The sequence below is a fragment of the Polypterus senegalus genome, chromosome 9 (assembly GCF_016835505.1).
Source record: "Polypterus senegalus isolate Bchr_013 chromosome 9, ASM1683550v1, whole genome shotgun sequence".
Classification (NCBI taxonomy): Eukaryota; Metazoa; Chordata; class Cladistia; order Polypteriformes; family Polypteridae; genus Polypterus; species Polypterus senegalus.
In genome coordinates, this window is record NC_053162.1 from 79,524,924 (window position 1) to 79,552,896 (window position 27,973).

Below are 27,973 nucleotides of genomic sequence, written 5' to 3' on the forward strand. Positions count from 1 at the left end.
AGTCTCACTCGCAAGACCTCTGTCTTGTTAAGAAGGGTATGATAAAGCTCACTATAGTTTGCATACTGTAAATTCAGGTTTGATCAGGACCAGGGGCCTCATGCATAATGCTGTGCATAGAATTCGCACTATAACACAGCACAAAAGCCGAAATGTGGTTACTCACAGAAAATTCCAGATGCAGGAATCTGTGTGTACTCCAACTTCCACGTTCTTCCGCTCCATAAATCCCGATCAGCGTGAAAACTAACGCACGTGCACACACCTTCTGTCCCACCCCGTCTCCTCCCAGAATTACACCTCTTTGAATATGCAAATCAATATAAATAGACCTTAAGCTCAGCGTTCTGTGAAAATGCAATAGCAAAAGCAACAGGGAAAATCTAAGAATTTCAGCGAATACCAAGTGGAGGCAAAGAAGAATGTACTATTTGTTGGTTTATACAGTGGTATAATCAACAAAAGGAAGTTGATATTGTGACATAGCGTGTTGGAGAAACAAACTCAAGTTCACAAAGTCGCACAATGCCCGACATAAAAAAGAAGTTGTCACATATCAAAGTTGCCAGGAAAAGGCGAGACGTAGCCCACCTTCTGTGTGTCATATGGAAGCTTATTAGGGAACAATGAGAAAAGAAGACACAGATTAGGAAAAAAGCAGAAAATGTTAACTTCAATCTCGAAATATCCACTTTAATCACATAGTTTATTTTGTCATTAAAGTAGAACATAAACTTCATCTTAAAATTGTTTAATTTACTAGTTTCTCAAATCCCATCACAACTAAAGTAGCCTGTTAAATGCTTTGTTTTGTATTTGATCTTCAATGTGCTCTATGTGTGTGAATCACTACATGCTTCCATTCTTTCTCTTTCTCCGATAAGGACACAGAATCCATTACATTCGTGATATTACAACTCTCTGAATAATTAAAATACTGAGATGTATACGTGATATCTTTTTCATGATGATAAGAGTTAAAGCATGTTATTAAACAGGGGAACATGGTGCGTGATTGTGTGTGACCTTCGATGAAATTATTGTAGCAGTACTGTCTCTTTAAAACATACTATCCTCCAATTCCTGTCGTTACTTTTCTTTCTCCAAATACCCAATCACCACACAATCAGCTCTGTAATAGACGTTAAGCCATCTGTAAGCTTACAACGACGATTCTTCAAAACTTTTAAGGAACATTGAAATATCTTCATAGTATGTGTTTAATTATTCTATCCTTCCAGTGTCGCGCCAGCCTCAGCAAATATACAGTGCAAAGCAGGAACAATCCGTGAACTAGCTAGTGCTGCTGCACCATGTCCTCACATGTTTAATTATTGATAATACAGGTTATTTAAATGAAGTTAAAGTTGTATCTGTTGTCAGAGGTGGCTGGGGTGGCGACCCAGCCGGAACGCCCAGGAGGACCGGAGGAGGGCTTGCGCCTTCCCCAGACCATCTGGGGGCGACCGCCCTGGTTCCTTTGGGGGCCACGGGTACAGAGCTTTGAAGCTCCACCCTGTAGGGGCCCGTGGTCGCCGCCAGTGGGCGCCCCCATGCCTTTGGAGCCCTGGACCTCAGCACTTCCGCCACACCAGGACGTGCTAGGGGGAAAAGGAGCAGGGACACCCGGAGTGCTCCTGGGGATGCAGCCGGCACTTCCGCCACACGGTGGTGTGTCCATGGAAGATTGCCGGAACCCACCTGGAGCACATCCGGGTGATGATAAAAGGGGCCGTCTCCCTTCATTCAGGGCGAGAGTTGGGAGTAGAGAGGACTGAGATGGAAAAGAGAGAAGGAGGCAGTCTGAAGAAAGGCATTGTGTGGCCAGGACTTTGGGGCTTTGTGGTGCACCTTGAATTGTAAATAGTGTAAATAAATGTGTTTGTGGGTGACATGAACGTGTCTGCCTGTCTGTGTCCGGGCAATATAATATAATCAACATATTTGCTGCATTTCATCTTAAAAATGATATTGTCATCATATGTAAATACGTGCTTTATAAAGTGGCGCAGGTTGTGCAATATTATAACTGTACTGCAAGTTTACAGTGGGGTGATTGTACTTATAAGTACAAATAGTTCTACAAGGAGCACTTGATTGAGTGCGTTTATAGTTCTTGGGATGAAACTGTTTCTGAACCACGAGGTCCGTACAGAAAAGGCTTTAAAACGTTTTGCTGTGGCTGAGGCAGAGTGGGCTTGAAGCTGTATACCGATAATTCTGTTTCCGATCAGCTGCTGCTGTGATTCCCCACTCAGATACAGTGATATAAATACTCCGAGTGGTGATGTGAGAGTAATATGGAAAAAGATGATCCTCTGTGGCAACTCCTAACGGGAGCAGCTGAAAGAAGAAAAAAAAGGTGCAGTGAGAGTAACAACGCTAAAGCAGTTATTGTATTTGGAATACTATGGCTATTCCCTGGGCCATTATATTGTTACAAGTTAATTACAATCAGATGCATTACACTAATAAACAATATGCGGTTAATTTCAGTGTATTTATAAAGCCGCGTCAGGAATGTGGTTCTAAGAAATAAAGGGTAACCACACAGGAAGAGTAGCACTGCTTTAACGCTAGGTGCCGTCAGTCTGCAAAACCGAGCGGAGCGGGGTACGACAAGGTATGAGGTACCGTGGAAAAGTGTGTGGCTTCACGCCAAGTGTAGGTTTTATACATCGCGATTTGAACGTGGAAACATTCTTACGCAACATTTCTGTGCGTACACACCATTTATACATGAGGCCCCAGGACTGCAACATGTTACATACCACCCTAGAGAGGATGCCTTTTGATGCCCATCCTAGCAAGTGAACATATTGTAAGGTTCTCCTGAGGTGACTATTGAAGGAATAATATCATAATGGAGGAAATGTAGAGGACTGTTAACAATAATCTAGTGTTACCTCCAAACTGGTAGTTAACAGCAGGGGATCCCATGGACTTGTGCTTTATCCCTAACCCTGCTCCCTCTGCCATGGTGTTTGGCCCTTAAATTGCAGCTTTACATGGAAATATAGGGCTGCTCTATTGGGGGAGTTTTCTACATACAGCCCAATGAGTTATGGAATCCATAAGCAATTCCAGAATCAAGGTTACAAATATAGGAGCTGCTCTGTTGGAGAGTTTTCCATAGACAGCTCAACAAGTTATGGAATCCATAAGTTGTTCTAGAACCAAGGTTAACAACTCAGATGCTTAGGGACCTTAGAGTCAGGTGTAGAATACTGGCAAGGGCTCTTACAGATGGGAAGAGGAGTATATGAGGAGGCCAAAGGTGGCAATAGAAGGATCAAGAAGATGATGTGGGACAGAATTTTTATGGTTTGAGTAGTAGGGTCAGTGCTTTAGGCATCCCACCTGATAGACAACAGGATACCCTGAACAAATAGGCCCAGAATGGCAAGTTGGTTTATTCTTTTCCTTTTCTTTATTTGTTATTTTTTGTTCTCTCTGAGTACAAACACTCCCTTTGTATTTTTAATAAATGCCCTCGTTTTAGTACCAATTCCTCTTGTTCATTCTTGTGTTTACAGCCTGCTCAATAGATAGAAAAGAAAAGAAATCACAAATCACATCAGCTGAATCGTAAGTGTCCCATACCAATTACATGAGTGGACCACAACCTTGTATCAATGTAAATGTGATTACACCTGCTTTCTATTTCTGAATCCCTAAGACGTTTTGTGGATCTCTGGGATGTCTTGTCAGAAAAGACCACCAAGTCAGGCTCACATTCTGAGCTGCATATCACCAGTTTAAGTAGTGAAATGCTTAACTCCTATCACAGCCTTCCCAAATTATTCTTCCTCGTGTATCCAGGTCAGAAGAATGCTGATAAAGCAACACGTGAAACATTTTAAATTGCTGAAGAAAACATTATTCTTTCAGCTTTGCACATCATGCATTAATTCATGAGAAGCTGTAAGTAAGGTATTTGTATGCAGTTTGGTAGTAGTATAATACTAGATTTTATTTATTATACAGGAAAAACCACAGTTCATAGAGAGTTTTACAATAGGGACAGAATTTCATCTAACCATTTATTTATTTTCTGTGTCTACATTTTCCATTACTATATTATGAGGATTCAAAGCCTAACAGCTCTGCGTGTAAAGGAGCACTCAGCCCTAGTTGGGACAACCACCCATTTACGGGAACCCTCAAATCCACTCATCAAGTAAGTTTAGAATCTTCAGCTAATGTTATTACGATGTATTTTGGTGGGAGACCACGGCATTCTGAGAAAGCACACATGATGATGAAAGGGGACACACACATAGAAAGTGACCACCAGCAGCAGCACAAGAAACACTATGCCACCGGGATGCCCTACTTTCAAATAAGTTCTGTGAAAAATGCTCCTGTGCCAGCATTGTACACCATACATTAATTTGTAAGTCACTGTAAATAATGTATGTATAACATCTGTCCCACAGTAATGCTACAGTGTTCATTACCTGAGGTATAGCACGTTACGTAGCATTTTACAAAACAAATGAGACCAAATGCAAGGGCAGAAAAACATATCTATCTATTCTTTTTTATTTAAAGAACAAATCTACTCTGTGACAATAATGACCTTATAAATCTATAAAGCATAATAACAAAAACACAAGAAAACAAAGCAAGTAGAATAATATGTTCTATATGCTATCCACAAAACACAACACTTTACCCCAACGAACCATCTAAACTGGTTAGTCATATGAAGTTAAACAACAAATACAAATTTTGAGCACAGGCTCTGCTGTTTCTGTTTTTTAAATCGCGCTTTTCCTTTCTGGGTCAAAAAGGAAGTTATGCTTTATTGTTGCAATATTAAATGGATGGCAAAGACATTGACACTTGGAGTATGTCCACTCAAAGGCATCTTAGAGTTGCCACGTAATCAAACCTGCCTGTCCTATGGTGAGCCCATATGTGCCAGTGCCATTCAGAGAAGTGGCCACAATTTGAACCCAGGTCCTTTGAGCTGTGAAGTAGAACAGGAATTCAGTTGAGAGAACTAGAGACTATAAAACTAATGAGACATCAAGCAGCCAAGCAACTAAAAATATTCTTTGTAATTTTTTTACAGCTACATTAACTATATTCTGAAGCAAAGCTATTTCAGCTCAGTTCCAAATTCTCATGTGTGCCATCTGTTGTAAGGTTTACTTCTGAGCCTTCCAAATCTGCTGACTCCTCTAGCTGCAGGTCAGAATCAGCACTTGATAGAGAAATGACATTTAAATCACGCAGGCCAAATCGCTCATCTTTGCATTCATTGACACAGGCATGAATCACATTGCACCTAGAGAAAGACGTTCTATTTTTAAAATGTTTAAAGTAGCTTAAGCACAAAAAGCAAGTAGGCAGATTTTTAAAACGTGCGAAACTATAAAGAGTGCTTCGTTAAGTCACATTCTGTGTTTCCGGAAGCCTTGAGGCAGTACCACAGAATACCATTTCGAACCACTTTATGTGCATAGACTAGACAGGAGGTAAGAAGAAAAATCTTTTAAAAGCAAAACTAAATTGGGTTGGGGTATGAGAACTTTTTAAAAAGAATTCACCGAAAATCCTTGCAGGAGGCAAGTATGAGTGACACCCTGGGTTAAAATAGAAAAGAAAATTAAGTCAAAGTAAAAAAAATGTTATGTTGCTTTGCTTGCAATATCTGCAGCAGGAAAGAGGAAAGAAAAATTTGTCAATTTTTTATCATGCTGATAATTTATGATTAGCAAATGAATCTGGACTGGGACTTCAAGGGAGTCAAAGCAGCTTTCCCTAGATTTGACATGCAGTGCACCAACATGTTAGAAGTCAGGATAGAAAACCAGTGTCTCTTTGGCAGAATACTATCGAAGCCATAGTGAGGCAGACGTTGCTTTCTGTACAATATGTACTTGATGATTATACTGCATGTGAATAGAAAATGCTCTTTCATTGCAGCTCTTGGCAGTTTCTTTGTGATGGCTGTTGATGGTACTTCAAGTGTATATAATCTGCAGTATTTATATATTTGGAGTTGAAAGAGCGCATGGACACTTGTTCATGTTACCATCTGTGAGCTGATTTGAACAATATTCAACTTTATTGTAGTCTGTGATAGCTACCTTACATACTTCACTGTTCGGGATTAGTCTTGCACTCAAATCTTTCTAGTTATGTGGAACAGGAATGCCAGTTAAATTCTTCACAGCACCCGTCCTCGTATTATAATAGGACATGACACCAAGTGATACTGAAACAGTAGATTTACTGATAGGAGTCATTTTCTCAGGCCCGAGGGGAGTGCGCAGCAATAACAAGAAGACTGTGTCCTCTTGCTTTCAAAGTCATCCTGTCCCAAATCGAAGAAGTGGAGAGTGAGCTGCAGCAAAGGATAAAATAATTGTAGACCAAAAAGTTTTGCGAATGGGTCGTTAGATGAAAGAGAGAAAGCAAAAGCTGGGGATGGAGCAAAGTCACAGCTAGAAAATGGAAAAAAAATCATAATACCATCTATTCACCTCTTCTACAACTCTGTGATGGAGAGACCTCTGGTGTGCTGGGCTGGAAACATCACTTCAAGTCAGGCCCACCGAAACAACAGATTAATTGAAAGGGCAGGCTCGGTTATGGGATGCACTTTGAACCCCTGGAGGTCGTAGCAAAGGAACGAATTAAACAAAACAAAGAGGCATTATGAAAAATTCTGCACATCCTCTCCCTGACACATTAACGTTGAGAACTTTCAGCAGAAGTGTGTCAAGGAAAGCTACTGGGGCTCCTTTATACCAACAGCAATGCATCTGCATAATATCTCACTAGGACTGTGACAGCCAAGTCAGTCTTTTTAAATATTTCTTCCTTTTAAGTCATTTTGGTTTGTGGGCATCCCAGATGAGAAGGGGAAAAATACATCATCCATATGGGAAGCCAATGCAACAATGTAGACAAATTGGCCAGTGGAACACATAAATAACTTTGTGCCCTGCCAGTATAAAATAATGGATGGACCAGCTGAAGCTGGGAGTCAGGAGCATTTCAATCCCCCATACACCAGGTAGCAGTTTCCTCACATGGCAACCCAGTTAGGACACCCACAGGGGTGCTTTGGATATGGGGTCCGGAAGGGCAGCCCTATCAGGGTTCCTATGTTTCAAAAGAGGGTGTTGTCAAGGGAGGACCTCCCTACTTTCACTATGATCCTGAAGTGCTTCCCAGAAGATATGGCAAAGGGTCCGGCATAAAATGAAGCCCACTGCCACACATAGACGAGTCAGAGTTGGGAGGCAGTGGGCAACACTCAACTGGAGGATGGAAGGAGGAAGATTCATTTGTTCATTGTGATTGAAATTGTATTTGTGGCTGATTGTTGGAGGAGGTCCATGGAAAGCTGCTTTAGAAGGATTACAAATCCTTTGTTTTATTCATATATTGTGTACTGTGTAACTGTGTCTGTGACTTGGGTTTCTTTGGCTCCCCCTTGTGGTTACAGTATATATTGTCACCAAGGCCACAAAGAGCCATAGCAAAGTTTGGGGAAGCTACCCGTATATTTGGTTTCCTAGCTGCAAATTGAATTTTTTAACTGATAGCACTGCTGTGCACAAAACTGAGTCCAAAACAGAATCGAGGGAATAGGGAAAAGGCGGAGGCTTTTAAAGGGGAAGACAGGAAGTGAGATCAAAGGGGTTGGGCTCAAGAAGGTCTTCAGCCAAAGGTTCGAGCCCGGACGTGACATCACAGGGGCCAGAGCCGGCAAGGTCTCCGTCCATAGGCTCAGTCCCGGAAGTGATGACAAGAGGGCCAGGTGGAATCTCCCGTGAATGGTCTGCAGGAAAGGGAGAAAAAGAGTCAGTGCACTCTGCCACATCCCGGTATGATTCGGAACTACCCTTACTCAAGCCGTTTAGCTGCCTCCCATGCGCATGTGTGTGACAATATATATATATATATATATGTGTGTGTATATATATACTGTATATATTGTGAAAGGTAGCCCGAACACCATCAGATTGACACCAGCACTAGTATAAAACACACGCTTTTATTTACAAAAGTCCCCAACACAGTCCCGCACACCACACAGTGCTCCCGCACCCATTCACTCCAAAACACAGGCCTTTTAATGTGCGTGGGCCTCCTTTCTTCCTCACATTGGAGCTTCGTCCTCCTCCAGCACCCGACCCTCGCTCCCCGACTGTAGGAAGGCGGCCCCTTTTATAATCACCCGGACATGCTCCAGGTGCTCGCTGATGTCCTTCCGGCGGCACTTCCGTGTGTGGCACACTCCGGACATCCCTGGAAGGTCCTCCATCCACCTTCCCAGGTGTGGTGGAAGTGCAGATTTCCCAGGCTCTATGAGGCTCGGGGCACCCCCTGGCGGTGGCCACAGGCCCCAATGGGTTTGAGCCTCCTCGCTCCGTCCCCTTGGTTCCCACACTATCCAGGGTGGTTGCCCCCTCATGGCCCAGAGGACATATAGACTGCCTCCCGGTCCTTCAATTCGTCCCGGCTAGGGCTGACCCCCAGCTTCCTGCCACAATATATATATATATATGCACATATATGTGTGTGTTTACAGTACTGTATATATATACATATATATACAGTATGTGTGTTTATATACAGTATATTATTTATCTATGTATGTATTTATTTATATAAAGAGCTTCTGGGATGAGTTGAAACTCAACATTAGTGACTTGCTACCTTCTGAATAAACCTACTCAGAAGAAGAAGCTTGGTGTGCCCAATGAGCTGCCTAGTTGTACCAAGAAGTGAGGGCTTGTTCCTTGAGAGTGTTTCTTTCTAGAAGTGCAGCCATACTACAATCAGTCATCTCTCTACAGTAAACACAGCAGAAATATGAAGACAGCTTGCTTTTAAATGCAGCTTTCAAATGTGTATATTTGGTACAAACAGCTGAAGGAAGCTCCTAGAATAATACTTCTAAAACATTAACCTAACTAACTAATAACTGCCTCTCATTTAGTAATGACTAGTAAAACATGCAAGCTTAGTCACTCATGTCATAATCAAACAATAAGATTTTCTGGCGCCTGTGTGTCTCAACTGGCATAAGATTATTGTGATACCCCCTGACATCGCCATTATCTAATTAAATACAACCACATAGATTTGAAAGCTAAGCAAGCCACCTGCTGCTTAGGAAAATCTTTTGGCTATGAACTGTCCAAATTTAAATAGCAATATCTCAAGTTTGAATTAAAACAAGACAAGGCTCAGTAACTATGAGAAATGTGCAGACCTCACGCACTGCATGACTTCAACTGTGCACTGCACATTTGGCAGCAGCGTCTAAGTGTTTGCTGGTCAGTACAAAGCTGACTTCCTTTCCATGAAGCAAAACGAGCATATTTAGGGTTCCTTGGGGGCTTTTTCAAATTTAGTGCAGAGCCTCTCAGCGGTGGATGAAAATCAAAAATCAAGACGCAGTGTACCCTTCTTTTTTAAAAAAAATTACTATTGCTAACTTTAAACGAGGAAATAACACCGCTTCCCACTGGCATGTGCTGCTTGGCCTGAACTGGTGTGACCACTAGGGGGTGTTGCAGCATCCCAAACCACAGACACAACCTCACAGCTATAATAAAAAGGTGTATTTCTATAAATACCTTACCAAAAGGCTTTGAAGTCTTAGATAACACTGTTCTTATTTTCTCCCTTTCTTAGCGTATGAATGTGTGTGTGAATGGGTGAATGACTGTTGTGTTGTAAAGCCCCTAGGGGGGTTCTTGAACTCTAGTTAGGCGCTATATCAAATACAGGCCATTTACCATTCTCCTTCACACCTAAAGGCGAGCTTTGTGTGACGTTCACACCTGACTTTATCTCACCTGGATGAGGTCAAACGACTTCTTTTATCCTGGACTCGGGAGTGTTTCTGGTGCTAGAGCATAGCCCATCAAACAGAAGCCCTACAAAGTAGGGATTACTAATGGCGACAGTTCCCCCAGCAGCCCCTGCAGAACCCAGGGCGGCCCCATGGGACTACAGATCCCAGCATGCCCTGCAGGGAATCCAATTCCATGTGGGAATCCTAGCCCAGGTATGCTGCCATCTAGCATATAGGAGGACCAAATGGTCAGGTTAATTCCCTCAATTCCATCATTATATTGGCTAAGGCAAAAGAACTTGCCTCCTTCCTGGTTGGGACACCAGTTTATCCAACATAGCACTCACAATGAGAAAAGCATTACCTGGAAGCATAAACACACAATTTAAAAAAAAACAACAGATGGTCCTCATTTTAATAAATACACACGTAACCTTCAAGCTCCATCACTAAAATGGAAAGTTCAGGTTACACATGCAAGGGTATAGAGAAAACATGCCATGCCAATTAGTTCAGACCTTCAACTGGAAATAGTCTTAGAATAACCAGCATGAAAATAATTTCACATACAATAAGAAGTCATATGTTTCTACATAAGTAATTACACTAAGCCTATGAAATATAAGGCACAAAAAACTAAACACACACAAAATACTCAAAGAAGGCATGAAAAGGTAAAACACAAAACGAGGAAGGAAAACCACCAAAACCCCAGGCCAAATAATTTAATATAGATGCCGTTTTGTTTTTAACACCTTCCAAATATTTTTCCTTTTTTACCATTCCATGGTCTTTATTAACATTATATTTGCATTGAAGGCTCAATTCAGCTAATGGGTGATGCAGAGGTGAAAGCAGTGACTGTGTGATCAACTAAACCAGCTTTGTTGGACTCTAGTAAACATATTGCGCAAATTTTAAATGGAATGGCTTAACCCGTCGTTTATTTTGAAAATTCATGTTGATGGCCACAAAAGCATCAAATTAAGATTTTTTTAATTTTTTTTGTTTTCATTTGTGTTTATTTGCTTGCACTGAAAATATTATCTTACAATTGTTTTATCAAGTGAAATTGTTCACAAAAGTAGCTTCAACCACCAATGTTCTTTTCATATTGACAGACAAGTTAATGTTGGAAATTCCTAAATTATTAGCCCCAAATTACACGTACATCCCTCAGCATTCACCTATTTGACTTTCACTCATTACTTATTCTCATCACAGAGAGCGATGGCAGAAGCTGGCTACCTCAGAGTTAATATCTCCGCAAGGGTCAGAAGTCGCCTCACTCACAAGCCGCACTAGTTATTACTCCTGAAAGAGCTATATCTTCATACTCTCTTAGTAAAGGCCAAAAGCCACCTCAAGAACTGCACTCCTACTGGGACTTCCCAGAGCGCTACCTTTGACAAGGCTAAACAAATAACAATTAACTACAACAGGCACACTAGGGCAGATGATATCAATAAAAAAGGCAAGTTTCAGTGAGATAATATTCAGACTTTAATTTAATCATTACTTATGTTTATTTGCAGGGTAACTAGGATTCAATACTAGTAGGCAAAATTAGAAGAAAACATAGAACCTAAATGGTTCAGATCAATTTTTTTTTTTTTTGTTCTTTATTTCGCCTTATACAATTTCTCGTATTAGGAATTTGTTAGTTTTCACATACCTCTTGGGGTCAGGGCACAGGGTCAGCCATTGGACCGTGCCCCTGGAGCAATTGAAGATTAAGGGTCTTGCTCGAGGGCACAGCAGAGTAGGATCTCTTTTGGCAATGACTGTGATTCGAACCGGCAACCTTCGGGATGCCAGCTCAGATCCTTAGCCTCAGAGCCATCACTCCACCCTAACATAAAATTGGTAGTGAGAATTTCTATAATTTCATTCCGTATAACTGAGAGAGAGATGTCTGTGTAATTTAAAGAGTCTATCTTTTTAATCCAACTAAGACATTCTTTAAATGTATGTAATCATGGTGCAGCCTTTCTTTACTTTGTTGAGGCGCATTTTAATTTTGTAGGTGGCATTTTACTTTCATACTCAGGGAGCATGTTGTTCTGATATGGCTTCAGAACTGCCTATGCCCTCTGTCACTCACATCAATGCAACATTCTCATTTTAAAAGCTGCATGCCATATCAGCATTTTAAAAACCATACATCACCTGCCTCTTTCAAAAGCTGTATAGAGGTGCTTTCTTTTATTCTTTGCTTTAATGGCTATTTTTTTCATAAGTTATCAAAAATCTGACAATTGAGAATTTCCTTTAGGTTATTTTAAACCTAAGCCTAAGATTTATATTAAATAACAAAGTTCCCAAAAGCCTCTATTTTACATCTTCTAGTAATCATGCACACACCGGTTAGTTTATCTGAGCTTAAACAAGAACATCCTAATGAACAATAACATTTGTTCTTAAGGATGGCATTACCTTTACATATTTTCCTGAGTTCTTGCATATCTATCTGCATCCCAGAATTCAACTCTCTGTTCAAGCACATTGTTATATCACTCAGTATGTTTACTTAATAGTTGAAAAGAAGAACATATCTAATTGACCCCTTTCAGATTTGTTCCATAATGTTTCCTAAACCTTTAACTTCTCTCACTAGTCCTTGAAATACTTGTCTTCATTCACAGATCAACCTCTGCAGTTTCTCCCCCTCCTAGCTGGCAGCCTGATGCCTGTCAGTTACCGACTCATTTTCCTGCATTTGTTTTTCTAAACCTTTTTGCTAAACTCCTGTTTAAATAGACACACTTAAAAGTCATGCTAATTTCCTCTTATGAGCTCTATAATATTGTTATTGTCTTGATCACACAGTTTGGTCACTTAAAAGCTATATCTTATCTAAATAAACCTAAAATAAAAACACATAAGTTAAATATTATGAGTTTTATTTAATAAACTGAGAAAACACAGATTTTTAACCCCCATTACAGGAATACAAATAATGTGCTGGTTTAACTGCATTTAAATTAGTTTTACCACAATAAAGTAACAAAAAAAGTTCTCTCACACCTTACCCACCCCAAACACTATATATAATGAATGTCTTTGCCTGGTAAAAGCAATTAATCAAAAGGTAACCATAATATGTACCGTATAGAGACAAAAGAATCACTAAGCTGGAAATGGGGCATATAAAGTGTGGTATATACTCGAGAGATATATATCAGAAATGAAAAATGTGTGACAAAAAAAGTTTCTAAAAATGAAAAAAGAAACTTTAATATCCTCAAAAAGAAAAAAATTTACCAAATCTGTATAAATATTATGTATTGATAAGAAAAGCAGGTGTAAAAGATGAACAAAAGCAGCAAAACTTTCAATAAACAATAATAAAATACAAAGTAATATATAAGGTCAAATTCTACGCAAGGATATATAATTCATATTGGTACTGATAAATTTTTTAAATTGGCCCTTGCACCCTGATGGACTGGCGCCCTGCTTTGTGTCCTTTACTGCCAGGATAGGCTTCAGCTCCCTGGCAACCTTTAATTAGATGAGTTGGGTTTGAGAACGGTACATTATGGTATTTTTGAGGAAGGACAAAATCAGATCAGGAAAAATTAAAAATAGTATAGAAATAAAAATTCAGTCTTTACTACCCAATTAATACAGTTTTCCTGGGAAGATCCATGTAAGGTGTAGATGTTCATGAGAAAGTGGTTGTTTTGTTGGCACATTGCAAGATTAATAGTCTCTTCATCAGAGAAGTTACAGTGTTAACAAACAGTAAGTCATTTGTTTTGTTAACGCAGGATTTCTTCAGACACAAAAGATTTTATCACTAAATCTTGATTATTTAAATGCAAATTTTGCAGTACAAAAAAATCCATCTATATCAAAAGAGGTAAAGTTCTTTTAAAAAAAACACACACAATGAATAAAGAATTCAAAGTATAAAAGAACAAATACAAAACAAAAACCCCATCTCTTCTTTATGTCTGACTTAACTTGTAAATGACCTCTTTTTGTGGTAGCCCACCCACTTTCTCCTTCCAAAGTGCCATTTTCACTTCTCAGCGTCCATCACTCCTGGTCCCTTCCTGTCACCAATGGACCCTCCACTTCATTAAAGGGTTTATGGTTGGTTCACTTTAGCTACAGGGCTCTCGCTACTTTAAGTGGTGTTTAGAGTAGGTTATGAGTGGTTAGAAGCTCATATATATATATATATATATATATATATATATATATATATATATATATATATCTCTTATATATTTTTTTCTTCTGGTTCGTCCTGCTTCCACTTCAAAACCGGTCCCGCCCACACGCAGCCGACACAGCATTTCTCGATTCCTATTCGTCGTCTTCCATGTCATGCACTATACTGGTCTGCTGAGCGTAATACATCCAACAAGTACTCGAGGCGCTGCCACAATGGTAAAGTAGCTTTACCACCTTTGCGGGAGCCACCTGTGTCTTTACAACAGCTTCTTACACAGCAAACATCAGAAGCTAAAAATTATTGTGAACACATTTGAGAATACAACTCTTCTCTAGCGTTTGCTTCCATGGGTGCATAGATAACTCAACCTCCTGGCCACGGACCTTACTGTTTTAAAATACACGGGCAAATTTATCACCAAATCTCTCCACTATACGCTAACACTTCTACCTCTCCAGGATATGGACAGTTGTATGTTTTTGACAGTACGCTTACAAAATAAAGCAAACTCTGCATGCAGCGAAAATGTACTTCTCCAGCTAGATTCCATGCTCAGAACTATCAACCCCTTCACTAAATCATACAAACACATGCATGAAATCGCTCAGTCCAATCCAACAGCATCTGAAGGAATGGTTTTTAAGGAAAACCCTAGGCAGGATTTACAATGATACAATGCCACGACATTGCAGTGATTTTCGTCGGAGAAGATGGCGAAACGCCTGTCGAAAGGGACATTTGCATCTATCCCATACGCAACTCCTGTAAACAGATTTCCACGCTCAATATGAATTGCGATCCTATGATTTACCCACTTTTATTCCCTTATGGAGACATTGGCTGGCACAAAGATTTACATGTTCTCGATAAAAGAACCGCCAAGCGAATAAGGCTTACTCAGTGCCAATTTTACGCATACAGATTAGCAATGAGGAATACATTTAGTATTTTGCAGTCCAGCGGCAAACTATTCCTCCAGTACGTCGTAGATGCTTATGTTAAATCAGATGGCACGCGTCTCAATTATCTCAGATTACATCAACAAGATCTGCACGTGGAATAATACAAAGGACTGTCAGATGCACTGCAAGCAAACGCTGAAAATAACATACATGTAGGCAAAATGATCATATTACCGTCCACATTTCCAGGAAGTCCAAGAAACATGCAACAAAACTAGCAGGATGCCATGGCCATAGTATGTAAATTCGGAAAGCCTCATTTATTTATCACTTTCACATGTAATCCTGCTTGGCCGGAAATTCTACATGCACACTGCGTCTTTCAAGAAGTATTTATTTCTTCTTGGTTTCTGAATTCCTTTCTCACCATTTTCCGTTCCGATTCTTACGGCGGGCGTCGGCTAGTATATATATAAAACAGTTAAGAACTGAACTTGTGAAATTTTTAGCTGCAAAATGAATGAATCATCAATAGAATATGGTGGGTCAAACCAGAACGTAACTAAGGACTAAACATAGTGTAAAATCACAAGACAAAAAATCAAGTTGTCAAGTACAGTAATCCCTCCTCGATCGCGGGGGTTGCGTTCCAGACCCCCCCCCACGATAGGTGAAAATCCGCGAAGTAGAAACCATATGTTTGTGTAGTTATTTTTATATATTTTAAGCCCTTATAAACTCTCCCACACTGTTAACATTATTAGAGCCCTCTAGACATGAAATAACACCCTTTAGTCAAAAGTTTAAACTGTCCTCCATGACAAGACAGAGATGACAGTTCTTTCTCACAATTAAAAGAATGCAAATAGATCATCTTCTCTTCAGGAGCAGAGAATTTCAGAGAGAGAGAGAGCGCTCGCAAAGAAAAGCAAACAATCAAAAAAATCAATACGTGTGCTTTTAATTTTCCTGCGGCATTTTTTAGAGGAGCGTCAGTATCTTCTAAGCAAACAGCCTCTGTGCAAACAGCCCCTCTGCTCACATCTCCTCTGTCAGTCGCAGAGAATGTCAGAGAGAGAGAGAGATCGAGATTAAAGTAAACCATCAAAAAATCAATAAGTGTGCTTTTGGAAGCACCGCGATAAAGCGGCATTTCTTAGAGGTGCGTCGTATCCACTAGGCAAACAGCTTCTGTGCAAACAGCACCTCTGCTCACAGCCCCTCCGTCAGGCGCAGAGAATGTCAGAGAGGGTGAGATAGAGGCAGAGACAAGCAAACAATCGAGCACAGCGCGGGAAGCATATCTTATAGCATTGAGGAGTTTTAGTTAATATGTAATACATGCTCTGATTGGGTAGCTTCTAAGCCATCCGCCAGTAGCGTCCCTTGTATGAAATCAACAGGGCAAACAAACTGAGGAAGCATGTACCATAAATTAAAAGACCCATTGTCCGCAGAAATCCGCGAACCAGCGAAAAATCCGTAATATATATTTAGATGTGCTTACATTTAAAATCCGCGATAGAGTGAAGCCGCAAAAGTCGAAGCGCGATATAGCGAGGGATTACTGTAAATCCATGTTTTTTAAATAAGTGGATTTTTGACAAAGTGTTAAACTGATAATATTTTTAATCTAAAATTTAGATGCAACAACATCTTAAATGGAGAATGCTAAATTACACATATCATCATAGCATAAATAGAAAGGCATTGTTGCTAAAACACTGTAAAGAAAAATAATATGACATGATATTAAAAATAAGCTTTAAAAGAAAATGCCTATAAAAACTATTGTCCACCGACATAAAACAAATTGGATTCGAATGCTAAAAACTGTTCATAACTGTGTTAATGCTTCACTTACAAATGTACTGTAGTCCTTTGTAGTACCTTGAAGGGCATTTTTGCTCTCTTGGACAACAGAGACCTTTGTAAGTAGTCAGCTGCAACATGTCAACATGTTGGTTTTCTTTCCAGTATGGTCCTTCTCCCTTTTAATTTCTCTCTTTTCTAGTTAGACTGGAAAACTTTGGCATATCATGAGTTATCTGCTTGTTAGAAGAATCTGCTCTACTTCTTCTTTGCACTTCACCTCTATCTTATTCATACACTGGAGAGTTTATTTATAGAGCACCATGCATGACAGAATAATCCAAAAGTGGCCACCATCTTCCCACACTGTCCTTTGTCACTTTTGCGCTATAGCTGCCCCTGGCTAAACTGCATGTCAGCTGAGTATCTTATTTCATTGTACAGTATATATACTGTTTGGTCATAATTTGAAGTTTTGGTTAGAAAATATCAGGACAACACAAGAAATTAAAAGTAGGCACATTTTTATGGGCATTGTTCTCTTTGACCATCTAAATTTTAAAAAGAATAATGCTTGTCTAATGACTGCTGAGATACCACTGGTGTCAGTATGACTGCTAGACCTGAATTACATATTATTTGTTAGAAAACCCCCTAAACTTTTGGTGAGATCACATGTTCCATTGTTGAGTTGGTCACTTTTTATGGTTATGCTTCTGATAAGATTCTGTTGATTCTCATCTTAACATTTGGTACCAGGAATGCAGTCCCATGGGGGAGCCCTGGGATCTGCGGGGGCTGCTGGGGGAGCTGCTGGGATTAGTAATCCTTACTGGAATTAGTGCCAAAAAATAAGAAAGAGAAAATCTTCTTTTCTGACAATACAGATAATTTCTTTACTCAAACATGTTCACACCTTCATGAATGCAAAATGTTTGAAATGAATAATCATTGAATCAAAACATAAAATACATTGGATTTGTTACTAATATATTCCTGTGGAAGCAAAACTCTAGAGAGCAAGTAATAGAGAAAATAATTATTTACAAATATTTTGTATATTTGTAGGATTGAGAGATAAAAATGACATGTTCAGGGTCACAGGGCTGATTCAGCCGCCTCAAGGTTTTTCATCTCAAATCTTAGCCACTGGGCCTCACATTAAAGGCGTGAAAGTGCATAAAGGGCAGCTAAACAAACCCACTGTCTTTCTAAATTAGCTTGAGTGTTGAAACCCCACAATTGATTAAATGAATATTTGTGTTACTTTCCCACGCAGATGTACTTTATAAAAGGCTGGCATCCCTGTAAATGTATTTTTCAGGAGCTGCAATATTTATTTCTTCCTACATTCATAGTAAGGCATTCTCAAAAGTCAATATAAACACACAGAATGGATTTTCAGTTATGAACAGTATGTGGTAACTCCCACATGAGCATGCCTTTATTTTTATTCATGACTCTTTAATCAATCCCTAACAAAATGTTAAGCTTCTTAAAAATTAACCTTTTAAACCACTTCACTCGTTCATTTTTTTTTTGCCATTGTGGGAGTAGTTTCTCAAACTCTTCCCAAACTTTTATAACAACATACAAATTTCTCATCATGATGGTATCTCGCACTGCCACCCGGTGGAATCTTCCAGATTTACATAAAGTACAGTAAGTGCGTTGCGTGAAGAATAAACCCGACCTTACTGCTTTAAAAAAATGGAGATTGGTAATACAGGCATGTGGAGTGTTGTTTTATGTTATTTCAAGGTTGCTGAACGTGAGTACCGGTGGTCCTAGCTCCCTAAGGTTAAAAATGACAAATTTCAAACATAGATAAGCATGTGAGGTATTGTTTTAGACAATTTTAAGATTGGTGATTTTTGACCCTGTGTTCGGATTCAGCGGGTGTTATGGTGTATAAAATCTGTACATTTTGGTTTCCATTATATTTTGTTCAAGACAAGACAACAGATGAAATTAACAAATTAAAGCAGGTTTTCTTCCCTTACACCTTACTTTTATAACACTTGTTCATAGCTTCGTGCTAATTTGGTTTTATAGCCTGGGAAAGGATGCTGAGCTGATACATCAGGCTATTGATCACTTTATGGATGGACATCTGGAACAACAATTTGTTTTATAGCCTGGGACAGGAAGAACTACTGCTACCTCAGAGCACATCAAAGGTTTTGTTGTGTGGGAAAACGGACAGTGAATTAATTCATCAATCATTTGGACAGCCAGCCAATCAGGTGCATGTGTTTTGAAACCAAGGCTTGACATTTCATAATAAATATGCCTTGGTTTGGAAAGAAGAGGAGAGAAGCAAAGGGAGGAGAAGAAGAAAGAAGAAGAGGAACGGACGAAGACGGCCCTGGTCGTCAGAAATGCATCATGAACATCGATTGCTAAATCAAACACCTCCCTGGGACATTCATCCTTGTCATCTGTAACTTTTTCGTAAGCTTTTTCTAAAGACTATATATATTCAGACTTTCCTATCACTACCTATTTTCTAGCATTCTTTGTTCTTGTGGTATTATTATTATTCTTGTAATAAATACCATGCTGCTTTTAACTTTCAATGCTTTGTCTTAATGTCTAGAGTGATTGAAGTAATAAGTTAGATTTCTTTGAGCACCTGGTGACAGTCGGATTTTTGCCATTATTTTTGTGCTGCGAGGTTTATATGGCTGAGAGTGAAGAGCGCTATACTCAACAGAAGGGACAGATACGATAAAGAAGGTATTCTTGGCTGATGAATGGCCTGTAGTCAAGAGTGCTGAGTCTTTGTATGTTTAAATGTATTCTTGTAGACCAAAAGTAATATTTAGGTCTGAGATATCACTAAAACATCGTATTGTTCTTCGTGCCGAAAATAAGTAAGTCTCTTGAAGTGCTGAATGACAGGCTGTTATTCTTATAGCACTTGTGTGGTTTAAAGTGCTAAGGGTTAATCAGCGTGTGTGTGTCATTCATGGAGCACTGTTGTGGTTAGGGTCTGTGTGTGTGTTTATCTGTGTGTGTGTGTGTTCATCTTAAAGTGCAACAGTAGACCAACCCGATAACGAACTTGACGAGAACCCTTACCCTTGAGGAAACAGGTAAAAGGGCAAGTGGAGGGAAATACCACGATAATACAGCGGGTTAGAAAATGGATGGATGGATTTTGAATGTGATGCTATTTTTAATCCTTTACTAAAGCCCTCTATGGACTATCAGAGGGTAAAACATGACAAATTTCTTTTACAATCAAGAATATTTAGAATTTAAACATATTTTGAAACACATTTTGATATTTCAAATATCTGACACTGCTCTTTTATCTTTATTGATTAACACCCTGAATTAGGATGGCTTACGCTAATTCAGACTTTTTTTAAATACTGCATATCAAGTGGAAGCTTTTTCCCTCCATTTAAAAAAATTATTTTACTGATATATTTTGTGAAAGAATTGCATTATTTCACAATAATTATTGCATTAATTCACACAGATATTGCCTGCAGATGCCTGAAACATTGTGTGTACTCATGTTCCAGTCTCCTGTTGACAGCTATTGAGGGAGAGATTAAGCACATGCATAGCATACAATCAAATGACAAGAACTAATGAAAAGGTATAAATATGCCTTAGATTTTCCATCCATCCATCCATTATCCAACCCGCTATATCCTAACACAGGGTCATGGGGGTCTGCTGGAGCCAATCCCAGCCAACACAGGGCACAAGACAGGAACAAACCCCGGGCAGGGCGCCAGCCCACCATAGGGTACACACACCCAAACACCAAGCACACACTAGGGACAATTTAGGATCGCCATTGCACCTAACCTCATATCTTTGGACTGTGGGAGGAAAACGGAGCACCCAGAGGAAACCCACGCAGACACGGGGAGAACTTGCAAACTCCACGCAGGGAGGACCCGGGAAGCGAACCTAGAGCCTTTGATTTTAATCAGGTTAAAATTTAATACAGTTTATGTACCGATGTTTTAACAGAGTGGTGGCGCAGAGCTAGCATTCCTGCCTCATAGTGTCAGGGACTGCATGTGGTTTGCATGTTCACGCCATGCATTTTCCAATTGATTGGTATACGTGAGTCTGTTTAACTGCAGCTGATTACCTGTTTTGACACGGAATACCTGGAAATGTGTCAGTAATACTTCTCAATTAACAAAATACATTTAGTCATTCAAATGCTGTGAAGAAAATAAACGTCCTTCCACTTTTTCCATCCCAACCTGTGCTCCTGGTGTGTCAGTTTAAAGCTTTAAAATATATTATGCTGAAGAATTGGTTTTCAGTGACTTCTACTGACTAAATATGCAAAATAGAGTGGAATTTAAGGTGGAAGTGAAAAACTGAAGAAGCAGATGGTCAACAAGTAGCCAACTGCAGCCTTGTAAACATTCAAGGTATGAACACTGGCTGCTGCACCACCGGATCACACTGTTTCAGAATATTTGTAGCAAATGACTGGATTTAAACTGAATATATTTAATAGGCTTTTGGTTCTGGATTTAAAGGAGTACATTCTTTTCTGCGTGGCTGTATGATTGTGCCCTGAAAAGGACTGGCATACTGCCCACCATATTTGCTTTTTGCCTTACACCCTGTGCTTCTGCAATAATCACTGGCTCCCTATAACCCTAAACTGGGCAGATTAAATGTATTCCTCAGCACATGTAGAATTAAATTTACAATGTACAGTATGCCTATAACATCTGCTCAGTCCTTGTCACATGATTATCCACGGCACACATGCTTAACATCTCCCTCGAGAGCTTGCCACTAGACAGCCGGAGCATGTGCATGCATTATACAAGCAGCACAGTAAGCAATGTCTTTGCCAAATAAAGCAAAATTTATTGTAAAATATAACAATAAAAATTTCTAATGCAATAAAAAAAATTGAGTTGCAGAAACAAGCTTCCATAATACCAAACTCTTGAATGAAACATTTCACAAAATAATTTTTGTTATGTCATCAAACTTCCTCAAGCAAGCCAATGTGCAGAATATCATGACTTTGAACCTGAGGACTACCTTATTGGCTCTGATGAGGTAAGTCAGGGGTGTCGAATTCCAGGTCTGGAGGGCCACAGTGGCAGCAGGTTTTCATTCTAACCCTTTTCCTAATCAGTGACCAGTTTTCACTGCTAATTAACTTCTTTTCCCTTCACTTTAATAATCCTGTCCTGAATTGATTCCTTTCTTCATTAAATGACAGCCAAACAGAAATGAGATGTGAAACAAGCTAACAGATGATCAGCTAAACTGGGATTTCAAAATCCAACCAATTTCACTCCAATCAATGTCTTAATAAGAAGCAGATTCTTGCTGTTATTTAAACCCATTATTTAATTCCATGGCTTGTTGCTGCTCTCGTTCTGTCACAGAAGACATTTCCAAAACTGTTGATTTTCCTGTTTTTTCTAAGAACACTGTCAAAATGTATTGGTGACCTGAGACATCAGCCTTACAGAGACCATCACCTGTCTTTATTTTCAGATACTGTGTGATGGGCACAGGTGAGCTGTTCATGTGGTGTCTTATTTTGTGTCTCATTACTGTTTGGCTGCTAATTACGGAAAAAGATACAACTAAGGAGCCTGCGTCAAGTTAATTAAAATTAAGGCAAAAGATGTTAATTAGCAGCAAAAACTGGCCACCAATGAAGAAGATGGTTAGAATGAAAACTTGAAGCCACTGCGGCCCTCCAGGACCAGAGTTCGACACCCGTGAGGTAACTGATACCAGTCAGGGGTGAGATGGGACACTGGTGCTCTGTATCTTCTTTTTCGACCTCAATTCCAAAAAGATGCCCAAGGAGAACACTTAGTTCTGTCAACAGTGCTCCTGCCCCTTTGCCTGGGACACCATAAAAATGGGCGATTCCCAAAAGGTGGTGCACATCTGAACCAGAACCCTCAGCTTATCTTATGAAAGTTTATTAGTAAGATGGCAAGCTCTCTTCATATTGTGTCCAGGGCACTGCTTTTTTGTTTGTTTTTGTGTGTGCCAAATTAAATGGGGTAGCATGGCTGGTGTCCCAGCATTCTTTTAACTTCCCTTAGTCTGTTTCTCAATCACAAGGTTGTTTAACTTCAATCCTCAATGTGTCCTTGTATTCTCTGAACCTGAGGTTGCCAGACATCCCTTATATACAGGATATGTCCCATATTTGATAATTTTGTCCCCTGTCCCGTACTGACCTTTCAGGGACACCCAAATGTCCTGTATTTAGTTCATTTTCAAATTTCGTAATAAAAATATATTTTTACTGCCTTCTTATAGTACTTTGCAACTTTATAAGTAATTATACTTTCTTTTCTCCGATTCTCTTGATGAAAATAACCCAAATGTAACAAGGAAACAAGTGTTTGCTGCCTGTTTGCAACTTGTTCAGTTGGTATGGTTGGCTGAGGACAGCGACACTGTTACCGTTTTTGCTCTCCAGCCGTACTGCTGTGCAGTTCTGTATCAGCATTGCAACATGCAGTGTCAACAAAGTGTTTTGTTACTCCTTGCCATGGCCCAGTTTTTTTCTAACTTAAAAACTAATCCATTCATCCATCGCAAGATGCCAAAACGTAAGTGTAAATTTCGTGATGAATATTCCAGCGAATGGACATTTATCAAACAAGGCAGAAGCTGTTTTGAAGCAAACTGTGGTGTAGGTTATTGCACTTTCAGTAAATAATTTTCAAATGATTTTACTTTTGTTCACGGTGGCGCAGTGGTAGTGCTGCTGCATCGCAGAGACGGAGACCTGGGTTCACTTCCCGGGTCCTCCCTGCATGGAGTTTGTATGTTCTCCCCGTGTCTGCGTGGGTTTCCTCCGAGTGCTCCGGTTTCAACCCACAGTCCATAGACTGCAAGTTAGGTGCATTGGCAATCCTAAAATGTCCCTAATGTGTGCTGTGTGTGTGTGTGCCATGCGGTGATCTGGCACCCTGCCTGGGATTTGTCCCTGCCTTGTGCCCTGTGTTGGCTGGGATTGGCTCCAGCAGACCCCCGTTACCCTGTGTTAGGATATAGCAGGTTGGACAATGACTGACTGACTTTACTTTTGTTTTCCTCATAACCCATTAAAATCCTTGCTTTATGTTTTTAACTGATGTCTGTACTTTTTATTATATATTGGTCTGGGTGTGTAGGGGCATGTATAAATTTATATATGTAGTAATATAGAGAGAGAGAGAATTGAAGAGTGTCCTGTATTTCTAATTTTCTATCCTGGCAACCTTACTGAACCCACCTCTTTCACTGCATAGATATGGGATGCTGTAACAGAAATCAGCCTGGGACACAATGACAGTTCATCACAGAGGGCACGGACACTCACATGCAGTGTGACAAAATAAAGTCACTAGTGATTCTAAAATGCATGCGTTTACACAACCATGCTCACAAACACCTGAATATGCAACACACAGATTGTGGCCAGGTCGGTACTCCACAGGCTGTGCTAACCCATGTCATTCATATCAGGAGTATAACAATAGTTTGTTTTGTTTTTTTTTCTAGGAAAAAGAATAATCTAAGGGCCCAGAGGGTCATGCAGATTTCTTCATACTGTTATCACTGTTGTTGGCAACACGTTTATAGTCAAAGATCTGAATTTATTAATAACAAATCTAATTTTAGTGCTCACTTCCTGGAAGTAAGCATTATATAGGGTGGTCCAGATCTAATTATGCAATTTTCATTACACTATAACTTATTAAGTTTATTACATAGAAAATCACCCAAAAAATCCCGGACCATCGAGAAGTGTGCAAACTGACGCCATGAAGAATTGTCTTTGCACTGAACTGGAATCATCCCCGGATAAATCAAAGTCATCCAGACGATCTGGATCTGCATAATTAGATCTGGACCACCCTGTGTAATGGCTGGATCCTTGCTATATGTTAATATGGCAAGATCTACAGTATATGTCAAGTCTTCTCATGATTTATTGCTTAAACAAGTAAAAATGGCTTAGAATTAAAATTATAAAATAATATCAATATTTTTTGTCGCAGCCATATTTAGCTAAATTATTTTTCTAAATGCAAAGTCGCAGTGACATAAATCTCAATTTTCTCCTTGGAAAACATAAAATGGCAATGCAGGAACAACATAACCAATTTGAAAACATACTTCAGACAAAGTAATGTTTTAAAACTTTATTTGAAACTCTTTTATGAAGTAGTCTGTTATGGACACTTCCAAATATAGAAACAGAAATCACATTCAGTAAATCAAAATTGCAGGTGAGCTGATTTTTTTTTTTTTAATCAAAGTTTTAAAATTTTAATATAATTACCATATTTGAAAGTGATCAGTTGATCCATCGGTGGCACAGTATTTTAATACAAGTGCTACATTTGAGCACGATTGGTTGATCCACAGGCAGCATGGTGGTGCAGTCGTAGCACCTACTACCTTGCAGTAAGGAAACCATGGTTCACGTTCCGGGTGCTCATTGTGTAGAGTTTGAATGTTCTCCCGATGTCTGTGTAGGTTTCCTCTGGGTACTCCAGTTTCCTCCCAATGTCCATAGACAGGCAAATTAGGTGGAGTGCCATTGCTAAACTGGCCCGTGTGCGTGTGTGTTTGGTGTGCGTGTGTGTGTTCACCCTTCGATGGACTGGTGGCATATACATGGATTGTTCCTGCCTTCTGGCCTACAATTGAATGGATAGCAGATCCATTCATGGGCTACTGGTCAAAAACACATGAACTGGGAGATAGATAAGCACAGACATAACACCAGGAATGGTCCAGTTGTGTTCAGGCATTCTTAAAACTTGTACATCAGTCAAAGATGTAAAGTCAAAATTCTGACACCATTACAATATTTTTTCCTACAGCATGTTCAGACAAAGTGAAAATAGTTAAACAAGAATAATGAATTAAACTGCCTTGCATAATTTACCTTAAATTAACTTTAATTCATTAATATTCCAAAACACCATTAGCTGAAGGTTTTAATCAGTGCGAGAACTGAAAACATTTAAACTTAATGCATTTAGAGTCCAAATGGCAAGCAGTTGTTTCTTCATGTATTAGCATAATTTTATTCCATGTTCAATTCAACATTTTAACAATTAATCAGTTGTTTAATTAATATGTCCTCTAATTAAATTGTGCACAAAAATGTCCATCAACTAAAACCCATTACATCTGTTAATTCCATTAAGGTCATATTAGCCAGTTTATGTACCTACTTGGATTTAGCTTAATAAAAGGAATTATTAAAAAAGTAGGGAACTCAGCATGATGGTGAATATTTTATAAGCAGCTAAGCAAAGACCAGTGAGTGAAGAGAAAAATCACATTATAGGAAAGCAATAGCACAAGAGTTTCAGGTTTCATTTTGGTTTGAAGAATCACGCTCTATTTTTAGGCTCCTTCGAGTTCCTTCAGCATTCTTATTGTGTGATAATGGAGTCCTGGAATTACTACTGCTAATGGCTTTCTGTGTTTTTTGCCCTCTATACAACATATACAATTGCATAAATGTACAGATAAGGTTACTGTCTGGATGATGCTATTGTTTGTTTTTTTCTTAGACTAACCATAAAAATATTTATGGAAATTTAAGCAGTTGGAGTCACAGAAAAGAAATTTAGAAACTGAAGCAAAAAAGCTTTCTATCTAATGAACGAATGTATAGGATGTGCTTTTTCGCTGTTCTTTTTAGATATTTGATTTTTTTTTTCTGATTTTCTGATAAAACCAGCCAAGGCAAAGTTAAAGATATTGAAATGGAGATAGTCTTGCAAGGCACACATTTTATTAACATTTCTTATATGAATGTTAGCAAAGTGTATTTTTAATATCCTTTCTGTGAATGAGGAGTCTGGTCTGTTATTCTTCATGCTCTTTGGAGGGGAGAGCCAATATGTGTTTAATTGTACTGAGGAATATTAATGTGATCAGATGAGACCCTGTCAGCGTTGCTTAGAATATCGAATGAACCCGCATGGAGATATAACCAATAAAAGTAGAATAAACATCAAAGAAAGATACTGTTTGCTTGTGAAATGAGGGGCTTTCAGACCCATAGCTCTCATTCACTTGTATATGTGTTCCACTCCCTAACATTTGATTTTTTGCTAAGATTACTTTTATTATTGTTTGTAATAAAATATTGATCGCAGGAATGTTCTAGTCCAATCATTATATTTTTAATGAAAATCAACCACCAAAAACTGAAACAATAGCCACAGAGTTTCACACAACTCAAAAGAATGCAGATTCATGTTTCATTTTTTTAAATAATATAAAATTATTCTAGGAGACAGAACCTGCGTTAGGCCGTCATCTTCAACAAAATCATAAAGCCTAACCCACACTGTAGCTTATTTCAGAAAGCCTAGGCATCTAGTGGATCTTTGACTTTACAACTTGTCCAGACTCATGGACCACTCAAGATTTACTTCTCCAATATCTGAAATATCAGTCATTTTGTTCTGAAACTATAGAGAGATAAAGTTGATGTCACACGCAATGTAAATGTGGGGAAGGGGTAGAAAGAAAAGATTTATGGAAGAGACCACCATAGGAGAGGAGCAGTTTGGTTTTATGCCAGGAAGAGGTTTTTGTATTGAGACATCTCATAGAAAAGCATCGAGAAAAGCATATGTCATTTATTGATTTGGAGAAGGTTTGTGATATAGTGGAACGTCAAGAGGTCTGGAGGTTCATGTGAGAAAATGGAGTACCAGAGAAGTGGGTGAGGATTGTCCAGAATATGTATTAGGGAGTGAGGACTCAGGTTAAGGGCAGTGTTGGGGTAACAGACGAGATTTCAGTTTTATTAGGCCTGCACCAGCAATTTTCTTTAAGTCCTTAGCTCTTTAATCTTGTTATGGAGGTGTTGAGGCATGGAATAAAAGACCAATCTCCCTGGTGCATACTTTTCGATGATTATATTGTTTTGTGTAGCACCAGAAAGGAGGAAGTGGCAAGGAAGTTGGAAGAATAGAGAAGGGCTTTGAAAATGCATAAAAAGAAGAGAGAATATATGAGGTTTAATGATGATCAGAATTCAGAAGGTAGTGTGCAAGAAGAAATATTGAAGGAATGGATATATTTAAATATCTAGGATCTGTGGTAGCCCAAGATGGAACAATTAGAAGGTACCAGGAGTATAGTGTGATCGAAGAATTAAGGCAAAGGTTAAAGGTAAGGTTTTTTAAATCAGTTGTAAGATCAGGAATGATGTATGGAGCTGAGGCATGGGCAGTA